The 17,724-nt window shown below is 34.6% G+C and overlaps 1 protein-coding gene across 19 annotated transcripts in view; it reads left to right on the forward strand.

Annotated features, from left to right (window-relative positions):
* Positions 1-17,724, forward strand: part of Phf21a (PHD finger protein 21A) — a 174,531-nt gene that overhangs the window by 19,700 nt on the left and 137,107 nt on the right. For 17 of the 19 annotated variants that reach the window (XM_047515857.1, XM_047515860.1, XM_047515866.1 and 14 more), the window contains 2 exons: positions 9,715-9,755; positions 11,237-11,348. The gene's annotated coding sequence lies outside the window, so the exon portion shown is untranslated. The remainder of the gene's footprint in view (positions 1-9,714; positions 9,756-11,236; positions 11,349-17,724) is intronic. The other 2 variants (XM_047515846.1, XM_047515850.1) reach the window with 1 other exon arrangement.

A 17,724-nucleotide genomic window follows, 5' to 3' on the forward strand; every position in this document is an offset into this window, starting at 1 on the left:
AGTTCAGTGGCTTCTAAAATCTGTGTGAGGCCTTTTGTCCATGATTAAGTTATACACAGAAAACATTTGAGACAAGAACTTAACTTTATAGGATTAAATTCTTTTTCTCTTTTTTTCTTTTTCTTTTTGTAATATTTGAGATTGAACCCTAGGCCTTGCACATATGCTAGGCAAGTCCTCTAGTACTGAGCTATATTCCCAGCCCGTCTTATTTTATTATCGGACAAGGTCTCACTAAGGTGCCCGGGCCGGCCTCAGACTTCCTTCTTCAGTCTCTTGAGTAGCGGGATTACAGATGTGCACCACCATGACTGGCTTAAAAACTTCATTATGGAAATTTAAAGACATACAAAAGTAGAGTGAGTAATATAACAAACCCTATGTATTCATTACCTAACTTCCAAACTTAACAGTATTTGCCAGTCTTTATCTGTAGTGTATATAACATTACCAAGATAGTAATTTTGTTTTCAAAACATGCAGTGCAAATAGATAGATGCATTGGTATACTCAAAAGAAAAATGTATGAGAGAATGTTAACTCTTTTCATATGTTGCAAGTCTTCCTAAGTGATTGGGAATCCCTTTTAAGATAATATTGTTTCTTCATTACCAAAGAGGTCTTAGCCACTACTGACTTAATGAAGAACCATATCTTCTGGAAAGCTTTTTGTTTTTCTTACCTCTTCTGTCTTTAAACTCCAATATTTTTTTCTTTTGAATTTGCTATTCTTACAAGTTACATTTTATTTGTGTATACTTGCCTATCTATGTAACTTTTTTAAAGTTCATCAATAATGGTCATTTCTAGTGAATTACTTATATGTCAAAGTTGGTAAATAACTGAATCTTGTTCTGCACTTGAGCATATTCTGTTTCTATTTAACCTGAATGTGTGTATTATGGAATATATATTGTAACTGGTAACATAGTTTGTTGAGGAGGGAATTTTGCCTAACTACTAACTTTAGACTTGGTTACAGTGATGAGGCACTTTCGTCATTTGCTCCCTTGTTTTGCTCCTTTTGGAGCAGCAAATTATGCATGTGCCTGCAGTTGTGACCTGTTCATTACTACAAGGTGATGGTAGCCTTATTTCTGAATTTCCTTGGTTTTTATTAGTTTAAATTAGACCCATAGGGGTAATTATTCCACCCCAATGCGTGAGGAAGCCTAGTCAGTGGAAGTTGTGCATAGAAACCCCTGTGTAGTGCACTGAGAATGTATCTTTAATGTTACGATGTTGTTCAGCATATTTAGTTTGGTGCGGGAGTGTACTTATTTAACAGGACCTTTAATAAGCTCCCTCTACACCAAAGATATATTTTTTAAAATTATACTTAAGAAGACTTTGTAGTATTCCCCAGTAGAGTTCATCTAGAGCAGTGAAACCTTTCTAAAATAAAACTTATTCCTTTAACCGGTATTCATTTAAGTGGGTTTCTCTATACTTGGTTTCCATGGAAATAGCGAATCACTAACGTTATTTATAAGGTGGAAGTAAAATAGGGTGCCTAATGGGACCCCATGCTGCTCTGATGAAGAGACTTAGGGAAAAAAATCCACGCTCATGGGATTTTTTTTTTTTTTTTTTTTTTTTAAAACAAGGTTAATGGAAGCCATGATTTTAGTCTTCTATAACAGAACATATTTCTGGTTTTAAAGGCTAGCATTAATATCAAGCAAACAACTTCTTTTTGAGGTTTGTATTGCTTTCACTTTCAAATTTAGGACCACTTACTTATCAGGATGATTGAGGCTTTATGCTTCAGACTTCTGTTTCTTTGTGGTTTAAAAGTTAAAATTTCCATCATATTGTAACTGTTTCGATTTCTTATTGACATTTCAAAGTACAGATAAAAAGATAAATGTTCATTAATGATAGCAATGATGATAAAGAATCAACATGTTGGACTACATAGACTTCTTTAAAAAAATATAAATTGCATGGAACCATTTTTAGTTTCTAGGCCTTAAGTCAAGGTTCTTTATTTGTGTTGCTAAACCTGTGTAGCTGAAGAGAAAAGACTCTAATTTTCTTTGGGGATGGAAACAGGGAAAATCTTAATTTCTCTTTCCTTTTAAAAAGGTGGATCGTTGCCAAAGACTTTTAACTAAAATAAATGTTCATTCTTGCAGTCTTTGAAATGTGGATTTGGGATAAGCCTTGGCTTTCCTTCACTTTTTTGGTAAGGCCTACTCTTAGTTTTCTAGGCCTAGAGTAAAGCCTCGAATTTCTAAAGCCCTTCAAGTGAAAGAGTGTCATTCCCTTTGTGTTTGGGTGTGTGTATCTGTCTGTCTGTCTCACTAATTTTTCCATAGCCTGAAAGGCACCTGCTCATTTTCCAGACTGGTAAGTACAGCAGTGCTGTCCTGAGAAGGGAGACAGGATGGAACACAATAAGGTGCTATAATTTTTGTTTATTTAGTTTTGGTCATCTTTGGCAGCTTGTGTTCATTATCCTGCGTTATCCATTTGTCTGGAAGTACTCTGTGATTTGTCTTGGCTATCAGTGCAGCAGGAGTTTTCTTCTCTGTTTAAAAACAAAGATTGTAGTGTACTTAAAGCTCCATCAGGGGAGGAGTTTTTGTTTTGTTGTGTGTTTCTTTGGATAAGCTTCTGACTGTAGTTGGGTTTATTGTGCTTTAGTTTTTAAAAATTTGACTGTTTTAATCCTCCCTGAATTTATTTTTGCATGAGGTATTTAATCTCCAGCAATTCACTGATTTCTTCTGTGCATGTTGATGCTATTTTATAAAATTTCCTCATTTTTTTTTTTAGCTTAGCTTTTTCTTGTATATTTTCTTAATCTGGTGTTTACCAGTGACCTTCCTAAATGACTTATTTGAATTATCTTTGTGCTCTGGAGACATAGGAATTTGGGATTATTATCCCATTTCTGAGAGAACAATTCCCAGTAGTTGCAGTTAGTGCAATAGAAAGGGTTTTCACAGATGCAGTACTGGGCATTCATCCTCCTCCTTGGTGCTTATGCTTTATGCTCAGAACTCCCATTAGTGTTAATAGGAGGCACTTGCTTAAATCCCTGTACACCAAGATAAGCCCATACTCTTTTTATAATCCTTGTAGATACTGAGTTGTTTTTTTGTTGTTGATGGCTAGAATGTTGGTGTCGAGGTTAACTGACTATTAAAATAGGGTGTGAGTTGTCTTGGGATGTGGAATGATTTATTAAGTCTGATATGTAATTAAGAAGTTTTCATTATGATTAAACTCAAAACATTTAGAGCCTTGTGAGCTGTAGAAGTTTGTGAATGGAATTTTTGTACTTTAGAGCATGATGAAACAAGATTTCTTCTTTCCGTTTACTTCTGCTGCTACTCCTCAACCATAGAAGAAATGATTTTGACAGTTTTTGTGTGTATTGTCAGAGAACTTGGTAACTTGTGTGGCTTATATTTTTCATGCATATAGAAGTTAGTGTGTACTGTTTTAGACTCTGCAGTCACTGGTTAAGTATTAAACACTGTTTACTACACAAGCAGTGTAGTAAACAGTGTCTGTGAGTTGTGGATTTTTATTGCTTTCATTTATTTGTATAGTCTAATGGGAGGATTCCCAGATTGAGAGCAGTGATCTTGGCTGAACTTTGTCTTTCATTGTCTTTTTAGATTTTAGCTAGACTTCTTGGAATTTTGTTGCTCTGTGAAATGAAGGTGTGGATTTTGTACTCTGAAGTGTTCATTCTAATTTTAGGCTATATGAGGGCCCACCCTTGAAGGTACTAAAGGAAGTCGTGTATAAGGCACTGGTTCCTAATTCTGGCTGCCCAACAGAATCTTCTAGGGGAGTTAAAACAACAACAAAACCCCCAAATATCTGAGCTCCAAATTAGATATATTGAATTCAGAATCTTTAAGGGGAGGACCTATGAATCTGTATTTTTAAAGTTTACTTGTCGTCCTGATTTAGGATTGAGAACTACTTGTATGCGGTATTATCTCTATTTGAGTGTGCTTGAGGTCTCTAGGGAGATAAGTCATATAGGTTAAAATGTGAGACAGCATGTAGTTAAATTCCAAAATGAAATGAGGAAAATCATACATCTGCTGGAAGTTTTAAGAAAGGGAGAAATTGAGAATAATGATGGTTAGGAAGATCTCTATCAACAGTGAATCTTTATCAGGACTGTAACATCCATATCAGATTTGAATAATTAGAAGTTAAAAGGATATTCTTGAAAGGGAAAGAGCATGAGTAAAAGTTTGAGGAGAGAAACTCCCTTTTTCACCCCAGTTCTGGGGATTGAACCCAGGACATGTTAGGCAAGTGCTGTATCACTGAGCTACACCCCCAACCCTTTTTATTATTTTTATCACTGATTTGCCTAGGCTGGCCTCAAAACTGCGATCCAAGGAGAATAATTTTGATTATAATAATTTTGATGACACTGTTAGTCTTTATTTTAGTATTATTCTACTTTGGCAACTGTTGTAGATTTCCTACACAGTTTGAGAGAGTGAGGCATGAAGTTATATGGAGGAAGAGCGTATTCTGGCTAGAAAGAAAAGCAAATCGAAGAGTCTGAGCAGGGAACTTGATCTGTAGTGTCTGAAGTATAAAAAAGAAGCCATTGCTGCTAGAGTAGATTGAACATAGGGGAGATGGGAGTGTTGAGAATAGCAGAAGCCAAATCACTTAGTTCCTGTGGACCATTATAAAGAGCTTCATCTTTCTCTCTGAGTATGATGGGAAGCCATTGGAGGATTTAGAACTGAGGGGTAACAAGATCTGTCTTGGATTTTGAAAAGATTGCTCTAGATGCTGTGGGAATAGACTGTAGCTGGGCTATTAGGGTAGAAGTGGGAGACCAGTTGGGAGGCCATGGCCTTAATCTAGGGGAAAGATCATGGTAAGTTGGACCAAAGACGTGGTAGTGGAGTTGAAACAAATGGTCAAAGTAGGTATGTTTTGAAGGTAAAGGCAACACGGTTAGCTGTTGGACTGGATGGGGGGATATGGAAACAAGAGGAATCCCTGGTGATTTAAGATTCTTTGCCTGAAAGGTTGGAGTTACCATTTATTGAGAATGAGAATGAGCTGGGGAATAGGTAAGTAGTTCACTTTTGGATTTTTGGAGCTTGAGGATACATCTGTGATAAATGTTGCATGAGCTATTGGGTATGTGAGATTAGAATTCAGGGGTGTGATCTGGATTAGAGATAAAAATATGGGACTTGCAACTGTAGCCTTGAGACTGGTGAAGTCACTTAAAAGGGAAGAGGTTCAAGAACTGAGACCTGGGGGAGTGAGGAGGGACCAGCAAAAGAAAACTGCGAATGACTAGAGAGATTAGGAAGAAAATAAGGATGATGTCTTGGGAGTCAAGAGAAGAAAGTGTTTTAAAAAGGGAAGAATGGTCATATTGGTCAAATAATACTCACTGAACAAGAAGTGAGGACTGAGACTTTACTAGAAGATTTAGCACCAGGGCAGTGATTGGTGATCTTGGCAAGAATGGAGGGAAGCAAAGATCTAGTCGAATGGATTCAGTAGAGAGCGGGAAGAGAGGAATTAAAGTATGGTCAACTCTTTCAGGGAGCTTTGCTGTAAATGGGATCACAAGGAACAATATTAGAGGAGGATATGGGTTAAGGGAGTATTTTTTTCTCTTTAAGAAATAATTATTATTTATTTTTAAGATGGAACAGTGATTCAGTAATGACAAGGGGAACAGTGGTGCTTCATGAGAGTAAAGAGGGAAATACTGGAGGGATGCTTATGAGTGGGCAGGAGGGCTGGGGACAGAGCGATGATTGTGAGCTTGAGCCTAAAGGATTCAACCTCACTAAATGTGGAATTCTGCTTTTTCTTTTAGCCACTTACCTGCATTTAAATTTATTTCAAACTTATTATACTTTCTGTTGGAAGTTAGGAAGGGCAGGTAAAAGGAAGTTAAGCCTACTGAATATAAAACTTAGTTATTGGACTCTGTCAGCTTGGCATAGTAGGGAAAGAGAAGAGATTGAATCTTCTGGGTAAGGTGACATTTTAAAGTACCTTTGAATGACAATTATCTGTGCTATTCTAGTCCCTTATCAAAATTTATGATTGAGCACAGGCTATAAACTTAATCGTTTGAAATTTGTAGTGGGGTGAATGAAATTTTAGCCTAATTTAAAACATGATCTAGTGTTAAACTTTTTCTCTGAAAAATTTGTTTTTTGCAAAGGTTTTAGATACTTTATAACAGATACTTGGGAAGTGGTTATTAATCATCTTCCATTTATTAAACATTTTATAACCACGTCAGAAATCCAAACCATTTGTTTCTTTGCCAGCTCTGATTAAAGCAGCTACTTGTGTAGTTCTAGAGAGGTGAACAATCTTCACTTTGAAAAAAATGATCTGTAGTTATGTTAGCAAAATAATATTCATCTCTATAAATAAAAGTGTTTTGAATGTATTTTTCAAGAACATCTATTTAAAAAATGTAAACAAATATAAAAACCTTTGCATTTCTCTTTGCATTTCTAGGAATTGAACCAAGGGCTTCATGCATGCTAAGCAAGTGCTCTACCACTGAGCCACATCCCAAGCCCCAAATATAAAATTTTGAACTACTCCAGTTATAAGTGTGAAATGTATTGTGAGAAGAAGATTAGTATACTTCCAGTCTGCTTAACATGAGGAAATCAAATTTTCATTTTACTTTTTGCATATGTGTAGTGTAAAAAGTAGAGATCTACATATAAATCCTATGTTTTGTTGCTCAGCCTTATTATAGAAATTAAATAATTTTTAATGAGTTTCTAACTGATAGACTTTAGAAGAAATACTTTGGGAGTTCTAATGCACAGTGTTTAAGAATCACTAGTCTAAAAAATAATTCTTTTTGCAAATCTGATTGAAGCTGTTGGACCCTCTTACCTGAAAACTACCTAGGCTCATACATACAGATTTTAGGATCTAGTACCATGAAGTTGACAGACCCTTTTCAAGCTCACTTGCAGGGACCCTTTAAGCATTTAAAGGATTTCAGGTTAAAACCTGTCCTAGATAGCTTACTTATATGATTACAAAAAAGCTTAATATGTAAAAATTTCCCAGTGTTTATTGTCATTTGTTTCTTAGAAAAGTTAACTTTTACAGTTGCTTAACAGAAAGGTCTAAGGGAAAAGTAAGCTCCTTCAAAGGAATCTCAGGACCTGTAAGCTCTTCTCTAGCTTTGCCACCAACTAGCTGAGTGACCTTTGAGGAAGTTGTCTAACCTCTCAGGCTTTGCTTACCTATGTGGTTTCTGCAGTCCTTATAATCAAGTTTCATGATATGGCTTCACAATATCATGATAATATTCTTCTTTAGTTTAGGATTGTCTGTGCTACTGAATTTTGGAGAAAATGCCCTGAAGATTAGGTATCTTATGCTGTCTTTTACTGAATGACTTTTCAGAAGAATGTATATAATCATGCTTTCTCAAATGCTTAATAGAAACTGAAATGCTGTCTTTTCCTGATCACTGAGTTTTCACATATTTTATATATTCTGAGTATACATGCCTTTGTTGATTTTTTTTTCGTATTACAATTATCATGTCCAATTCTGTGACTTACTTTTCACTCAATTTTTTTTAAACAAACAAGTTTTTAATTTTAGTTTAGTCCAATTTGTCAATCTTTTCCTTTTTATTATATTTAAAGTTGGTAATATTTAACTTTATTAGTTGACAGTTTGTATAAAAAGTTTTGAAAGTTATTCACTTAGCAAACAGTGCTGTGGGAGACTGATGCATAAGAAAGTTATCCCTATCCTGAAAGAACTAACAAGAACGTCCTAATAGGGAAAGTAAGCCTTCAAACCACAGTTTAAGTGTCCAGTCAATTCATTGATTAAACACTTATCGAGCGAATACAATGTATCTGGTACTATTTCAGGTATCTTTTGAGTGATACAGAATCCTGTAGGTAACTGTAATGTTAAGAATTCACTTTTTAATATCTGTATCATCCTAGAGACTTTTGCATGATTTTTATTTTGGTTGGGACTCATTCTAATCTTGGTGATTAAAATTGTTATTTAGTCAGACCTGAGGACTTTTAAAGGACTGCTGCTAAAAAAAAAGGCAGGATAGAACAGCAAATTGAATTTCTCATGGAAATGAAGGCTAACTGTATGAATTGGGGCCCTTTTAAATAATTTTGCTGTATGTTTGATATGACTGTACATGATTAAACAAAAATTTATTTTCCGGGTGATGTGAGGATCTTTTGATAAACCCCTGAGGAAATGAGATACTACCGGAGTAACCTCTTAAGTCAACAAATAGTATGTTTAAGGCAGAAGGAAGACAGCATGACATGTGGAATTTACGTAATTTAATTCTAAAATGTTAGTAGCAAAGTTTTGATTTTTGTTTCCTGATATTGGATCAATATCTTAAAACCTTGCTTTTCTTTCTGGCTTTATTAGTGATTAGATATGTGGCATGGAAAAAATCACTTTTGTTTGTGTGGTTTACAATCTAAAGTGGTGAGATGCATTTCAGAATGTAAATGTGAAGTTTAAAGTTCTCTATTTTATTATTTATTTACATGTATATTTATTATTTTATACATTGTACAGTGCCATGAATTTTAAAGCCTTATCTAAAGCAAATCCATTTCAAGATTAATTGGAAAATGACTTTTTTAGGTGAACCAAACTGAGGACTGAAGGTCATTTGTTGGGAATGAGGGTATAGTTGTTGGTTCTTTAAAGATGGTGTATTTTATTTCTGTGTATCTTTTAGGAAAGGAAAACTATCAACTACAGTTGACCCTTAAATACCATGTTGGGCCTGAACTGCCTGTGTCTACTTACACAGGCAGTCCTGTGACAGTTTGAAATAACTCACAGATGAACCACCTACCCTAGAAATGTTGAAAATAAAATAAAAAATGTGTGTCACTTTTATATATCTACATAGAATATATGTAGATAGTAATCTATTTTATTGTCCTTTAGAAAATAAACTCATCTATTATAAAAATTAAAACTTACCAATTTAGAAACATAGACATACATGAGACTGTTCAGTTGAGAGACATGTTAAAGATGCATTATTAAACTGTAACTGCAAACAAGTAACTGTAGTTACTGCAATCTTGTAATAATTTCATAGGGCCCTCCTGTTACTCTTGCGGTGTGTGAGCTCAAGTGTTGGAAATATCTGCTGAACACGCTGCATGACACCAGTCATCTCTGTGCGAGTTGCACATCTCCAGTAAATTGCATATTTTGTGGTTATTACTTATTTTTCACTATATAGATAGAATTACTATAAATAAATTACTTATTTTTCATTATATAGATAGAATGTGTTAATCAACTGTTTGTTATTGGTAAGGCTTCTGGTCAACAGCAGGCTATAATTGATAATTAAGTTTTTGAGGAGTAGAAAGTTATAGTGAAATGTGTGCGTGCGTGTAGTGGGCAGGTTGTGCTTCTAAACTCCCACCTTGTTCCAGGGTCAACGTACTTACTTTTCCTTGCCTTGAAAAGCTATGGTAAAATGGAGATTTAACTGCTTGTGAGTTCTTTCTTTGTTGTAAAACAACTTTTTTCTCCCTTTTTTCTTTTGAGTCTTAACCATTTGGAGACTTGTATGTGTTTCAGTTTTTCTTAAAATCAGATAAAAATCTTGCAGTCTTTAGCTTTTGATAATGTGTCATAAATCTGTGTATAGTCTAATTCCATTTTTTTCTTCTGTTATAGGGGGCTAGAGAGCTGAAGGAGAGCCACTTTCCCCAAAATTGGTAAGTACTTTTATTAAGAAGGTATCGTGTAACTGGTGCTAGCTGGGTAGTAATTCATATATTCTTTTTCTTTTTTTTTTTTTTTAAAGAAAAATCTTTAAATTTATGATTACACAAATGGTATGCCTTTACGCCATGTACAAACAGAGAAACAACATGTATCCCATTTGTTTACAATAAAATAAAATAAAAAAAGAAAAAAGAAAAATCTTTCTCCCAGAAATGAAACTTTACTGTTTGCACTGAGTGAAAGTGAGTTTTTATTTAATTTCACATAGCCATATCTCAAATGCATTTGTGTTTCTAATAATACTACTATTTGATAATTTGGACATTCAAAAGTTAACTTTCCCATTGTGTTTTATATTATTTAACATGCTATTAAATTTGATGGCCTTAGTGTATGTGTAAAATACTAGGTTAATGTAACTGTGGGAACCTTGACTTTGAAATTTAGAACTCAGTGTTTATATTCTTAAACAGTATTAGATTGACGTCATGTCTGATATTATGTTCTTAGTGTGTTTGTGTACTTCTTAGAAGGAAAAACTAAAAAGAGAGAAGTATGACAGTGTGACAGTATGGGACATATAGGCAAACACATTTTTTCCTGATACCTACTTTAATTTTTTTTTTTTGGGGGGTGCTGGGGATTGAACCCAGGGCCTTGTGCATGCAAGGCAAGCACTCTACCACTGAGCTATATCCCCAGCCCAATAGTTTTTTTTTTTTTTAATGGCTTATAACTCATCATATTTAATCATTTCTTTGAATGTCTAATTCAAGATCACAGATTGCCCAGGGCAGTCTAGTGACTAAGCATCAAACAAATACTAATTTTATTTGTAGAGTGTGTATTATGAAAAAAATGAAATTCAAGCACGATAGTTGGAATAGTGTGGTCCTCTAATGCAGGACTACTTTTTTTTGTTGTTTTAATCCTCTCAATAGTAATTGACCTAGTGGGCAGAGTAGATATTGTAGATATTTGCTTAAGCCCTTGTTTTGATAATTTATGGCCCTTGAGGTGTCTTTCTTACCTTTTAGGGATTGGGTTTTAACATGAAAGGAAGACGCTTGAACCAGCTGACCTTGCATTTTACTCTCTCATAATTCTACTCACCTTTCTTTCATGGAACCTTTTAAAATAATCAAAATTCAATAGACTTTTACTCTGATATGATAGAATCTTAGAATCTTAAAGAAGGGACTTTAAGGGCCTTCTCTTCCAGACTTTTGCCCTGTGTGGCAATTTCTTTGCCTGTAACCCTGACAGGTTGTTAATTGATCTAGTTACATATTGAATACTTATTTAAAAAAAATATAGGTTGTATTTTCTGTGATGTATTCTGAAGAATTCTAGTTCCACAGAAACTGAATAAATATTATTGAGGTGGGTCTGGGGTGGGAAAGGGGTTCTGTGGTCAAATAATTTGGGAAATGCTGCGTTAAATAAAGTTAAACAGGTTTCTTTACTGCAGGACTTCTCAGAACCTTTAATATGCTAATGTGCATTGTGAATCTCCAAGAGGGGGATATGATATGCAGCATTCTTGAATACTTCTAATGACAGGGAGCCCACTACCTCATAAGGTAACCCATTCCTTTTTCATACAGCTCTAATCCTTAGTCTTCCTTATATTGATCTGAAATCTATTTCCCATAACTTCTACTTCTATTAAGTATATATTGGTTATACTGAGACCACCACACCCTCCTTGCATTATCCTTTGTATAGTGTATATTTATAAGATGTTGGCCAAGCTTGTCTGGACAGTTTTTTTTTTTTTTTTTTTTTTTAAATCATTAACTAAAATTCAAGTAAATATGACAATCAGTTCTAAAATCGTAGACTTATTTTCACTATTCTCTTGTATATTTCTCTCCAGCTTCCTTCATTTTAAATTTCTGTGAATTTACTTCATTGTTCCTCTTATTGTATGTGGTTGGGATAATTTTAGTAGACATGCTTGATTTCTGTAAAGGAAGATGGGAACTGGAAGACTATGTGTGTGCAGGTGGCCTGGGGCCTGGAAGCTGAGGCTGACAGGGTAATTTAGATGAGCGGTGATGTGAGGAGAGGTGCGGATGCTGCGACACACCTGTGTTTTGTGCAGGGCAACTCTCACCCTGAAGAGGCAGTGGTATGAGCTGTGTGGGTATTCCTTTTTTAAAAATGAGGACTGCTCCTTCCCCAAAAACCCAAACAAAGAAGGGAAAGATAGATAATAGAGAAGAAATATTATTTAATAATTAGGAAGCTACTATTTAATAATTTGGAAACATCTAACTAGTTCCCATGATTTTTGTTGATAGCTGTCATGCTGAGGTTTGAGCATAACCAACTTGGCAGATTCAAAGGGTAGGTCGCCTGTAAAATCAGGGTTGCCTAGCTTTCATGCAGCATTTACTTTTGACCTGTGGAATGTTGCCTAAGAAGTACTACCATTAAAAAAAAAAAAAAAAAAGAAAAGAAAAGAAAAAAGGAAGTAGTACTATGAAAATAACTCAGGATGTGTTGAAAATTTGCTAAATGATAAGAAGACAAAATTACATTAATTTTTGTCAGTTTTTGCTTCACGTTAGTAAAGATTAAAATTTTCAGTAAATACTTTTATTATTTATTTTTGTACTGGGGATTAAACCCAGGGGCACTTAACCACTGAGCCACATCCCCAGCCCTTTTTATAGTTTATTTAGAGACAGGATTTCCACCAAGTTACTTAGGGCCTTCCTAAGTTGCTGAGGCTGGCTTTGAAATAGTGATCCTCCAGCCTCCTTAGAAGTTGGGATTATAGGCATGTACCACCATGCCCAGTTTCAGTAAATACTTTTAAAAGACTTATCATTTTTAGCATCCATGGTAAGTTTTAGCACCCTTAGTTAAAGGTCAAAGATATTATTATATATTGATGCATGTTAAGCAAATTGTATTTTTTTTTTCCTAATTGAAACCTGATACGTGGATATTAGGCATGAGGCAAGATGTAAGGCTACTGCATAGATCTGTCAAGGCTTCCTGCTTTCTCCTTTTTTAAAAAATTAAAAAAGGAAAGAAGGAAAGAAGGACTGTATAGAGGGAAAAGAGGGGTGGGAGGGGTGGGGGGGAAGGGAAAAAAAATAAACATCATTACCCTATGTAAACGTTAAAAATAAATAAAAAAAAATTAAGCTGTCTTTAAACATTGTATCTAAGAATATAGATAAAAGCAGGGGAGTTTTACACAAAATAAATGCATGGTACAGAGAACACATAGCTGTCTGTTTTTAGGGATGGTCTGGGGACACACTGTGTCATGGACTTACTCTTGAAGTAACCATTGGTTAACCAAATTTTGATTGGAAAAAGACTTATGTCAATTTAGTAATGTAAAATAATTCTTAGCAGTAAAATCAGAGTTTTATGGGTTTCTTAAGTTATTAGAATCATAATAAATTGAGTCCTAGAGGTCCCATAGATCTCTAAGCAAAACTATTCAGAAAAATAATTAGAAGCCCCTTTCTCAGAGAATTCAATAATAGAAAAGTCTGCAGTCTAATAGAACTAACACTGTAGTAAAAAGTTTCATTAGAAAGTTTGAGTGTGTGGGGCTGGGGAGATAACTCAGTTGGTAGATTGCTTGCCTTGCAAGCACAAGGCCCTGGGTTCAATCCCCAGCACCCAAAAAAAAAAAAAAAAAGAAAGAAAGTTTGAGTGTGAAGTAAAGAGTTAAATATGTTAAGAATAACGTAACACTTTACAGGGGACTTTTCATAAAATTTCATTTATTTAAACCTCATAACAAACCTCTATGAATAGGTAGTATTTTCTTGATTTACAAGCACATGAGCAAACCCTGAAGATAAAGGGTTCTCACACAATGAATGTTTGGAATTAGTTTTTTGGATTGTTTTTTGGGGGCGGGGATAATAAATGCTCTTTCTAGATAACACAGTTGCCCTTTTTAGTGAGATTTAATTATTGCTTTTGTTTTTTTGGGGGGGATTTTTATTTACTTGGGTGTTTGGTTTTATGCTCTGTTTTTTTGTTATTTGAAAGCAAGAAACTATTAAGTATCCCCTTGGTTTGAGGTGTATAGTTTTTGTTTTGTTTTGTTTTGGTTTTGGTACTAGTGATTTAACTCAGGGGTGCTTTACCATTGAGTTATATCCTCAGTCCTTTATTTTTATTTTTTTGAGATGGTCTCACTAAGTTGCTGAAGGCCTTGCTAAGTTGCTGAGGTTGACTTTGAATTTGTAATCTCTCTGTCTCAGCCTCCTAAATTGCTGGGATCACAGGGGTGTGCCACTGTGCCCAGTTAGGGTATATTGTTTTGAAGATTGCAAATGTCCATATGTTGTGCTGGGCAAGTCCCCAGCACATACTGCATGGTAGTATGCAGAGCTCTTGGGTGGTAAAAGGTGTTGTACCTGAATCAAATGTGTCTATTACTGTTTGGTCAATCTGTTTATAGTCACCTTGCTTGGAGCAATTGATTTGTTGTTTGTAACTTTAAATCACCTGTTATAAATTTAGAAATAATTTTTTATTTCATTTTGGAGGCAAGGTCTCGCTAAGTTGCTCAGGCTGGCCTCAAGTTTGCAGTACTCCTGGCTTAGCCTCCTGAATAGCAGGGATTACAGTCATGTACCACCCTGCCTGACAGTGCCTTCTTTTAATTTTTTTTTTTTTTTTTTTTTTTTGTGGTGCTGGGGATTGAACCCAGGGCCTTGTGCATGCGAGGCAAGCATGCTACCAACTGAGCTATATCCCCAGCCCACAGTGCCTTCTTTTGATGCTATAAGTTGCCCCCAAACAGCGATCAGATGATGATTGCATGAGTTGTATAAGATCCGAAAATATTTTTAAGAGGATTCAACATGTGCTTGTAATTGTAAACTGTAAATATACATATATAATTTGTTCTCTTAGGCAGAGACCAATCTCTTAAAATTACTATAGAGAAAGAGACCTTTCTGAAGGATTTCAAATGAATCTTTTAATCCTTCATAAATTTTTCTGTAACTAGTTACTACTTTTTTAACCCTTCAGTTTTATTTTAAAATAAAATGGGTAATTGGCATTTAGAGTTCTTGCCAAATAAAACTTCAAGCATTTGTATGTCTCTCATAAGTAGACAACAATCTGATGGAGGAAGTAAAAGCTGTCAGCTCCTCATTAACTTGAGTTGCAGCCTTATTACCTCACAAGGCACTCTTTGACATTTAGAGTCTCCAGGTTAAAACTGGATTTTGTTCTTTTCTTTTTCTGAGCATTTTGTTTGATCAATGTAACATTTTCTGGTGCTTTATCTATCAGTCCTCCCTTAATTTTTCTTATTTTAAAATAAGTATATATTTTTATGGAAAAATTTGAAAATATTGATACCCCAAAAGAAGAAGGTAAATACTGTCAGTTGTTACCCAAAGATACCATTAGCAAATTATGAACTGTTGTCTGACACAAATTCTAGACAGCTAAGTATTAATGTGTTTACAGCTCTTCTTCAGTTTGATAGACAAAAATTTACGTTTCTATGACTATTGAATATGAATATTTTTCATGTGTGTTGGCCATTCTTTTTCTGTTGTTGTTGGTCATTCCTATTGCTTCTTTTGTGAATTCCTTTTCCATGAATTTTTTATTAATTTGTGAGAACCCTTTCTACATAAGCAATATTAACCCTTTGGCATGTGTAAGTTCTCCATGTTTTTTAACTTGTTTCCATAGTTTGTATGAGTTCAGTTGAGCTATGATGTTCTAAGTTGCCACTGGAGAATAAAATATACCTATTTTTTAAAATACTGATTTAACATCTAGTGATTTTTGATTTTATTATAAGGAAGCAATTATAAGCAATCGCTTTTGGACACATTTTCTGGTAGATATTTTAAAAAATTAAAACCACATACTGTTTTCAAGAACTGTAATATATGTTAAGAATTTGAATAGGGAGATTACTTTAGTATTTAATATTAAAGTGACTGTATAGTTTTAACGTTGGTAATGTTTGTAAAGTAAGTCTACATGACAACAACAGAATCCTTGGTCTAAGTTACTGAATCATTCTGATATTTATTTACTTATTGCAGTTCCAAAGACTTTTAAAGATAATATATAGCTAAAATACCCATCAGAACATTTGTTCATCAAAATATGTCTCCTTTTCCCAAATTATCTCTCCTAAAAACACTTCCTTTATGAATATTTTTGTTTAAAGTATCATTGTACAGTAAATTTTTTCTAGCCTCCACAGTTCTAACTTTGAAGGAATTTTGTATTTTGGAATTTTTTCCTTTTTTTTAGATTAGAGTGTATTGATACCATGTAACATAGTATATAAACCCAGAGGAGAGATTGCCACTGATGCTTTAAACCTGGTAAAATTAAGCAAATATAAAGAAAACTAATATTCCTAATATAATGTAATTAATGACTGCATTAAGTCAGTTTTCTAAGTTGAATATGGACTTTATCCATAGGTAAATAATTTTTAGAAAACATGAAGATCATGAATCTCGTTGTATAGATCATGTATCTCAAGATAGTGGCTCTTCTAGCTCCCTGTTTGTTCCCTTCCTCAGTGCTGAAAAGCTACTCTAGCATCAAATTTTATATGTACAAAGAAGAAAAGAGAGTTGAAGTCAGGTTAAAAAAATGTATTCAGGCAAAAAACAAAAAACAAAAAGAAACTTGCTTTGGCAGAGAACCCAAAATCATGTCTAAGGCCTCTTTCTTTCTTTTTCTTCCTTCCTTCCTTCCTTCCTTTCGTACGGGGATTGAACTCGGGGGCACTAGACTACTGAGTCATATCTCCAGCCCTATTTTGTATTTTATTTAGAGACAGGGTCTCACTGAGTTCCTTAGTGCCTCACTGTTGCTGAGGCTGGCTCTGAACTTGAGATCCTCCTGCCTCAGCCTCCTGAGCTGCTGGGGTTACAGGCATGCATCACCTTGCCTAGCTAAGGCCACATTTTAAAAAAAAAATTTTTTTTAGTTGTAGATGGACTCAATATCTTTATTTTATTTATTTTTATGTGGTGCTGAGGATCAAACCCAGTGCCTCACATGGGAGAGGCAAGTGCTCTACCACTGAGGTACAACCCCAGTTCCCTAAAGCCACATTTAAGAAAAGAGAAAGAAAAGGAAAAAGAAAGAAAAAAAAAAAAAAAGGAGAAATTAGTCGTTTAGTTACTTTAAAGTATGCTAATGATGAGGATTCAGAAGGTCAGGCTGGGTGTCACATTTGGGTTTACACGTTTAGATTTTTGACATCATCTCCATGTGTAGATATACGTATAGTCAAAGAGATGCATTGGCAAGTGTGAAGAGGATGATGTTCATTGTGAAGCTGGAAAAACGTTCCATCATTAGGCCACCTCGAATGTTACATACAGTAGTATATCCTTTAATGCACTGTCATCATTTTATGGATGGCACAGATCATATAGACAAATATAGTACAAAGTATCTACACACAGTTATATTATTGTATTTAGCTTAAGTTTAAATGTTTAAATTATACCAGAACTCCACACTTTTAATTTCTTTATTTTTTATAATGTAGTAAGAGCCTAACCAAATGAAAATACCCTGGTACTCTTTAACCTCTGAGAAACTGAACTCTCCAGTGTACTTTATGTGATGCTTAAAAATGTGTGATCATGTTATGTGTCTCTTTCTAAGGACAACATGTTTGGGATGATGATGGTTTCTAGGGAGGAAGTGGTCTTATTCAGTTCTGTGCTTAGTATGTAGCATGTAACACAGTGCTTAGTTTCTAGTGGGTGCTTATGTTTCCATCACAACTTTCCATTGTTATTTTTCTTTTCTTAGTTATTTAAAGTGTTCTGTAGAGGAATGCTCAAAGAATAAAACCCAGAAAACTTTGGTACTGAATTGTTTTGGAAAAAAAAATCTGGGATTTTCCCCCTGTATTAAAAACTCAAATATTTTTTGAGTATTATTTAACACGAATATTTTCTTTAT

The sequence above is a fragment of the Sciurus carolinensis genome, chromosome 11, assembly GCF_902686445.1.
Source record: "Sciurus carolinensis chromosome 11, mSciCar1.2, whole genome shotgun sequence".
NCBI classification, from domain to species: Eukaryota; Metazoa; Chordata; class Mammalia; order Rodentia; family Sciuridae; genus Sciurus; species Sciurus carolinensis.